Source organism: Protopterus annectens, chromosome 13.part0, assembly GCF_019279795.1.
Source record: "Protopterus annectens isolate FY-2018-M chromosome 13.part0, PAN1.0, whole genome shotgun sequence".
NCBI lineage: Eukaryota > Metazoa > Chordata > Ceratodontiformes > Protopteridae > Protopterus > Protopterus annectens.
In genome coordinates, this window is record NC_056747.1 from 285,304,848 (window position 1) to 285,313,658 (window position 8,811).

Consider the following 8,811-nt stretch of genomic DNA (forward strand, 5'->3'; position numbering starts at 1 on the left):
CCCACAGAGTGGCACACAGCAACGGTTATTCTGCTCCACAAAGGTGGAGACACAATGGACCTCGGGAACTGTCGCCCTATAAGCCTGACTAGCTTGGTCTGCAAAGCTATGGAGTGCATCATCATGGATCTCATTAACAGAGACATTGGGAAACCTCCAAACACTGGACCCTGCCTAGTTTGGCTTTGTTAAGGGCAGATCATGCCTCCTAAACCAGAGGGACTTCTTTGAGACAATTACCAAGGCTATAGACGAGGGAAAGGTGGTCCACACAGACTACCTAGACCTCGCAAAGGCCTTCAACACCATTCCCCACTCAGGTACTATAGACAAGCTCACCAGCCTGAACATAAACCCCTACGTCATGAGATGGGTTGCCAACTGGCTTACGGACAGAACCCGCATGGTAAGAGTTGCAGGAGCTAGGTCTGACTCTAAATTGGTTACAAGTGGCATTCCCCAGGGCTCAGTCCTAGGACCCCTCCTGTTTGGCATATATTTCTCAGAGGTACAGGCAAGCACAGGAGGACTATGGCTGACCAAGTTCACAGATGACTGCAAACTAGGGGCTATAATTGACTCTCCGGCTGACACAGACATCCTCCAAAAGGATCTCACTGAGGCAGATACCTGGTGTCAAAACCATGGCCTCAAGCTAAATGCCAAAAAGTGCATAGTCATCCCCTTTGGAAAAAACAAAGTACCCACAAACTACCACATAGGTGGTAGCCCCCTAAATACAGAAGACATAATAAGGGATCTGGGGACCCAAGTAGATGGTAACCTCTCCTTTGATAATCACATTGCCAAAGTGGTTAGAAAATCCTTCTATGTGGCCCACCTAATCACAAAAGGTTCCCTATTAGAAGACCGAAGACGCGTCTTGGTCGAAGTCAAAAGCCTGAAATGGCAAAATATCGAAGTGGCTTCTAAGCGAATTCTTTCCCAGGGAAAGAATTTGCTTGTCCGCTTCGTTACTTTGCCATTTTTGGCACTGTAGTGCGGTCTCGGAGTTGGTATATTTAAGTAAGGGAATGGGAGGTGAAGCCCCCCACTTAATGTAATGTTTAAAGTATGTTTTTTTGTTTTTGGTTGTTGTTGGGACAGCGATTTTTTTCCCTAGGAAAATAATCGCTGTTCTGACAGTTCGAAATTGTAAGCTTTCACTCACATAGGGTTAATTAATCACCATTCGTTTTTTAAGTGCTCGGTGATCTATTATAGACCCATCACAAAAGGGTTTGCATCCAGATCGAAAGAGGTCATTGGGCCCCTCTACGCATCACTCATCAGACCCATCATAGAGTACAATGCCCCATTTGGGATGTACTTTACAAGACACCTGCAATAACTGGAAAGACCACAGAAGTACCTCACCAAGAGGATCACTGGCCTCAAGCAGATGCCCTATGCAGCTCGACTGAAGAAACTCCAGCTGTACTCGGTTGCATACCACCTACTCAGAGGTGATCTCTGCCTGACATACAAGGTCTTGTCCAACCCAGAATTGATGGACATGCTCCATCTAAAGAAAACCATATCCCCTCGAGCCACACGCTCCAGGGATCTAAACCTCATCACAACAATAAATACGACGTGCTGGATGGATAGATTCCTGTCCCAGAGACTTCCCATGCTCTGGAACAAGATTCCAATCTACATTAGGCAGAGCTCCTCACTAACCCTCTTCAAGAGAAACCTTGATGAGTGGATGGGAAACAGAAAGTTTACCCCAGGGATCACTTCAATGGCTCTGCTGGACAGAGGCACAGGGAACTAATCTAAGGGGGCAGCAAAAGCCAACACATTCCATCTAGGCTTATAAATGCCTTTGGGCAGATAGCCTAGTACCTACCTATGAACCTATGAACCTAAAAGTATCCCAAGTGGGTTAGAGTACCAATACTTACAAGTTATCCTTGACCATCTTTGTTCTTCAACTAGCATGGTAACAAGGTTCTATCATTATTATAAATGTGATATAAAATTTCACACCTTCTCTCACCTTATGCTGTCATTTTTCTTTGCAAAAATGTGCTTCCAGAATTGGAAAATGGTTATCCATTATTATTAGTCTTTCACTCCACCTACAATACTTACCAATTCCAGACTGCAGAACATTCAAGATTTGCAGATTTGTACTGTTTGCCAATCCTCTTACACGCCATTGCAACCTGCTTAAGAATCTCATATGGCTACCTGTTACAGAAAGATCAGCCTATCTCCTAGGTACATTAATATATAAAGTCTTAAATGAAAGTTACTGCCCTCCTCAATTGAAAAGACGATTACCACTTCGGCAACATATATTCCCTAAGAAGCAGTTAATAAAATGTTATTTCTTTAAGTCTCTATGGAACAATCTCCCACCTCATATAAAAAGCCAAGATTATCTACAAGGGTTTAAATCATCCCTTATTGAGTATTTCCACAACGAAATACCATGTAAATGTTACAGGGATAATTGAGTCCTTTTTTTTTTTTTGCACCAGAAAGTAACATGTATTAGTTCCCTTTGAAGGATATTAATATCATTGGTTGCTTTAATTACTACACCAAGCTTATAATCATCAGCAGACTTAGTCAGCCAGAGATCCTTGTTGTCAGTGTTTAGGTCAGAGAAGTAAATGCTAAAAAGGAAGGGCCTACTATGGAACCTTGGGGAATACCACTGGTCACTTTTTCGTTAACTAAGTGGGACCACCAACCCTGGCAGCATGTGTTCCATCCTTGAGCCAGTTTGCATTCCATCTTGCCACATAAAACTCAAGAGTTTAATGCCATTAGCTTATTAACAATCACATCATGCAACAGTGTCAAATACCTTTGCCAGATCCTGGTAGGCAACATGAACAGTGTAACCACTGTCCACCACCTAAGTGAACTTTTCAAAGAAGGGCACAATATTTAACAGGCATGACCTATCCTTAAGAAATCTGAATTGTTGCAGGTTGAGCCTAGGAAAAATTTGAATGTCCTGGTTTATTAGGTTAGTGATACTGCATTTGATGGCTTTACAGTTAAACTAATAAGACTAATGTGTCTATAGTTTCCCAAGTCAGTGGTGGAGCCACTATGGCAAGGCTTAGCTTGAACAATGTAAGGAGGGGATCAGCAAGAGCCTTTTTGGCAGTATTTATGAGACTACCCAGTGTATTGCCTGAACCCAATGAATGGTCTTGGACAGTGCTTTAAGGTTATAATCTCTTGAGATGGTTAACAGATGTGGCTCAGGTATGTTTGAGTGGGGATGATAATTTCATGGGAGAAATTTGCAGCAAACATATTTGACAGTATGTTGCCAATATCAATTTCTACCTTCTATTGTTTAATTTGTTGACATCTATTGATTACCAGGTTGTCTTTTTTGTTGAATTTGCTGATATTTGGCTCTGGTGAGAACTGCTCTGTCATTAGTCCCATTGAGCATGATATGTTTGAACTTCTTGCTAACCTGAAACTACTCTCAACTAGTAACTGAATAAAGCATACCTAGCCTCGGATCAAATTGCAACTCGCTCATAGTCCTCATTATAACCTCCCACCCTTCAGACATCTCTTTTCTCACCCATTGATCTTCAGTGACCACTGCCCTTCAACATTACACATACAAAATTTGAAAATCACCAACACACACACCTAAGACGGTCTCTTTAAGTTCCAAAAGTTCCCACAAACCTTCCAGGCTGCAAGCCTGCAAGTCCAACTCTCCTGTACAGACTTGGTCACCTACACATTGGCTACCTAACCTCAGTATAGAAGCTAATCAATTCTTTAAACATCTCCTAATTCTTCAGAACACTCACTTCCCCATAGTTTAAACATATCAGCACTGAATGTCTCACAAAAGAATTGAAAACCCTGATGTAGGTCTGAGATAAAGTCTGGAAAAATTGGAAAAAGATCCCTCAATCACAGAAAAAGAAGAGCACACCAACTTATGGAATATGACCAAGCAAACAATTCAAAGGCACAAAGCCAAATACCTCAAATCTAAACAATTCACACTCCTACAATGTCTTAGACAATTCCAGCATGAAGTAAATAACATCTCTGGGAAAGTTCCTCCAAAGGAACTTTATTCACAAGGGCATATTACCTGTTATGCCAGCATTCTCACACCTTCTGACTTCCTGAAATAATTCTCCAACCTCCATTCCACACACAACATTCCTACCACTCCTTCTCAAATAGAGCCCAAACCCAGAATATCTCCCCTATTCTACTTTACTAAAGTCATTGCCACGCAAATTGCCCCATGACTTAAACAAATCCAACTTGTTTCTCCCTCCGGACCAGAAACATTTGCCTTTGGTTTCTTTATCACTGTAGACATTACATTGTCATCTCCCCTAAAACATATCAGGTTACAAATGCAGCTGTACCCTACAGGAACAAGTGCAGCATAGCCCCCCCCCCCCCAGAAACATAATATAAACATGCTTTACAATAAAAGGAAGATAATTTTGACTAAAAGTAGGGAGAGTACCTCCCAGCATGACTTAGTCCTCATCACTGAAATGAACAAACCACTCAGGAGCTTAATAAAATCCACCAAAGCCAGGTTTAAGGCTAAAATAGCCAATGAAGCCAAAGACAAACACAAGGCCTTTTTTGTAATCTCAGAAGCACAACACAACAATACACTCAGCTAATGTGAACAATATTACCTACACTGAGGGTGAAGAGGTAGCTAACCTACTGGCAAATAAATTCAGCTCAAACTTTTTACCTCTCTTTCCAATCCGACAAACTTGACTCCAGCTATTAAACAAGACCAAGTTCTAAGAGCACTATCAAAAAGCTAAAAATACTGCTTTAATGGGTCCTGAAAATATCCCTGGATGCAGCTGAACTAGCATGAATCATGATTTAGCCACCCCCAACAATACTGCTAAACCTCAGCCTCCATACAAGTTTTGTACCAAGTGAATGGAGAACAGTTACAGTCATTCCTCTGCATAAGGGAGGATCTTCCAAAGACCTAAGCAATTACAGAGTCTTAAGACTGACCAGCCTCGTATGCAAAGCCATGGAAAGACTTATCTTGGAACTAATTAATAAAGACATAGGGAACCTCCAAACATTGGACCCCATCTCGTTTTGGATTCATTAAGGGCAGGCCATACTTATTCAATCTGGTGGACAGTTTTGAAAAGATCATTAAAGCAGTGGATGAAGGTAAAATGGTACACACTGCTTATCGCAACCTGGCCAAAGCTTTTGACACAGTGCTGTAGTCAGGCATAATAGAAAAGCTAAATAAACTGGGAATAAACCCCTATGTCACCCGCTGTATTGCCGACTAGCTCAGAGATGGGATACAGGTGATCAAAATAGGGGACGGTATCACCTCAAGGACACCAGTCACCAGTGAAGTCCCCCATGGTTTGGTGATAGGACCTCTCCTGTTTGGCATCTACGTGGATGGCTAGGTATATCTCAAAGAGGATACCACTGCCCTGGAACAGACTTCCCATCCATGTCTAACAAAGCTCATACCTGTTCTTATTCAAGCGCAACTTGGGTGTATGGATGGGTAATAGTAAATTTACTACAGAACTGCCACCTTTACTACTAATGAATAAAGACAGCTCCTAAATGCTTTATCCCATGCATGGGTCTCCTTAAATTATCTATGGTATGATCCCAGTTATTCTTACAAGGGGTAATATATAATTATTGACTATGGGATGGGTAAAACTAATCAGCACCAAATTGAACAGGCTAATTTAAGCACCAAAAGAAAAATTGGTTAGGCTTAAAATGACCTTCAAGAGAAGTTAGACTAGTACTTACCTATGAACCTTAGCCTCACAACTAACAACATGTCCATAGTCTTTAAGTCAGCCTTTGTCAGACCTGTTACAAAAGATCCAAAATTCTCCTGCACTAGCCTCTTCTAGCCCATCTCCATACTTCTGACCCTCTGTAAAATACTTGAAATACTAATTTGTAACAAATTTACGTCATAGCTGAAAAAATATAATTTTCTGTCCCACAAAACAAGGCTTGTGGGCAGGAATGCGAGCACTGATTGCACTCTGGACTCTAACTGACAACATACTTCTCAACATGGATAAAGGAAATCTTGCCAATGCCATTTTCATTTACCTGAATCAAGCCTTTGACACGGTGGACCACTCAATATTACTACCCCACCTACTCAACATTGGCATCAGCATTATATCTGCACAGTGGTTCAAAGACTTCCTGACTAACATAACATTTATTGAAGACTGGTTCCTCTCTATCTATAGATCTAACACAGCACACCAAGTAATCCAAACCTAACTACAAACTGATCTTCTGAACCTAAGCCACTGGCTCACTTCCAAAAAAGCTTCTTCTTAACCCCCTCCCCCCAAAAAAGACTTTACTGTTTAGTACTAAGAAATGGCTTTTAACAGTTCCCAGCTGTCAGAAGCTTGTTTAAAAGTACAACAGTCTTATCAACACCACTACTTCATTCAGAAACCGGAACATATGGCAAGACCAATTTATTAACTTTCAGCAGCATATTCAAAAACATAGACTTAAAATTAACTACCCCTTTTTTGGGATCATAATATATCTCAGTTCCTTTCATTACCAGCAAAGACAGCAATTGGAAAAGATGCACTGTTCATACACCTCGAGTATGGCTTATGCTTGTCATCCTCCTCCTGTAACAAGAACATACTGACATTATAGCTTTTATCTAATAAAATATGCAGTTTCCTCAAAGATTCTCCTTGCTTTGAACACTCCTGACTTAGTTTTGCCAAGGCAAAATAGGTGCCAGTACGAGACAATTCTACCTACTGCTGGATTCACAACTATGCAAATTACTCCACCAAGTTGCCCCTTCTCCATTTGCAATGATAAACTTATCACTACCACCCCAACCTAAGACCTCATAAGCCAGGGTATAGTAGGCTGTACTCTGAACACCATCTACTAAACTAGGTAGTTCTGACTCTTGTTTATCTCTAATTGCTCCAAAACTGTGACAATTCCTTCTCACTACCTCACTGAGCATATTAACTACACTAAGTTCAGGCTTCCAATTCAAACAATTTCTTCTTGAGCAATACAGATGCAAATGCCAGAAAGCAAGATATATATTGCGTAATCTATATGAATATACACTAGGCTAACATTCTCACATATTATTCTGGTTACACTACTACTCTACTGATTAAAACTATGTTTCTGCTTCCTTTAAATATGTACATGGCTTCTCTTTCTCCTTGCTCACTGTCATCTCTTTCCCTCTGTCTCTTTTTATTTATTTATTTTATTTATTTATTTATTGTCATTTGTTAACCGGGTTGGTCCAACTGACCCAAAGGCCCATTTTCAGTGGAGACCCGAGAAGAAAAGCTCCAATTACAATTACAGACATGTCAAAAAACAGTAACTAATACAAAGACTAACCATTACAACAGTAATATTGACAAGAAACATTTACATAAAATAAAATCAACAAAGACAATATATTTATATATAAATTTAAAAAAATCCAATACAATAGCAGCAGGATAATCCCCAAGTAGGAATATTGACAAGAACCTGATTGTAGAAATAATGTAAAGAAGAGCAGGAAGAAAGCCAGATAAAGAGAGAGGAAAACTTAGAATAATCAAAAGTACCATTTAGGAAGAAATCAGTTAGAGATCAGGTCGGAGCTTGGCAAGGGCAGGACCAGGTCTTAAGAAGGTAGTGTTTGAGTTGTAGTTTGAAATGGAACTTATGGGGGATACTTCTTATTTTAAGTGGAAAGGAGTTCCAGGTGTGAGCTACAGAGTATTTATATAGGGACTTACCAATATTTTTTGACGGTTTGTAAATGTCAAGAAAATGTTTGTTAGATGTACAAAGTTGACATCAGGGGTTATATAGAGATACGATATTAGAGATAGAGGGGCAGGAAGTGGGCTTGTAAAGAACTGAATGTGTGATATGCAGTTGAGAAAGAAACAACTGTTTAGGGAATTCAGGCCATTATAATGATTTAAGGGCGAGGCAGTGATGGGATTTGTAAGGGAGATTAGAGGTGAATCTAGCTATTTTATTGTATGTTTGCTCTAGTTTAGAGAGAAGTGAAAAGTGAAAGTTAGTAAAAACTGGAACTGCATACAAAAGACAGGGTAATAGGAGAGACAGGGCCAGAGAGGGTTTGGTGGAGGGTGAAAGCAGTCCGTGGTTACGGTACAGGAGACCAAGTTTCTGGTGTTTTTTTTATGCAATGATGGATATGTATGTCAAATTTTAATTCATTGTCAATTATAACACCAAGTAATTTAGTATGGGGTTCTGGTCTGATAGTGGTATTGTTGAGGGAGGTAATAGAGAAAGTGGATTTGTGTTTTGCCAGTGTTTTAGGAAGGAAAAGTAGAAGTTGAGCTTTTTTTTTTAGTTAGAATTAGTTGATAATCACTGAGCCATGTTTCGATGGATGTAAAAGTGTCTTGGGTAAGAGCAAGGAGTTCTGGGATGCTGTGGGCAGTGGTAATAAGGGTTGAGTCTGCGGCATATTGTAAAAGTGTGGAGAGGCTGGTAGCAGAGCATAAACTGTTAGTAAAAATATTGAGAGGACCCAATATAGAACCTTGGGGGACACCAGTGTTAACAGGAAGAAGCAGGGAGGTGACAGTTTTCCAGCGTATAGACTGTTTTCTATTAGATAAGTAGCTAGAAACCCAGCTTAAAGAGGGGGTGGAGAGATGGAGGTCACAGTTTAGTTAACAGTTTAGAGTGAGAGACAGTATCAAATGCTTTGGAGAGCTCGAGGAATAAGCAGGAAAGTAGTAGGTTGTTGTCATGGGC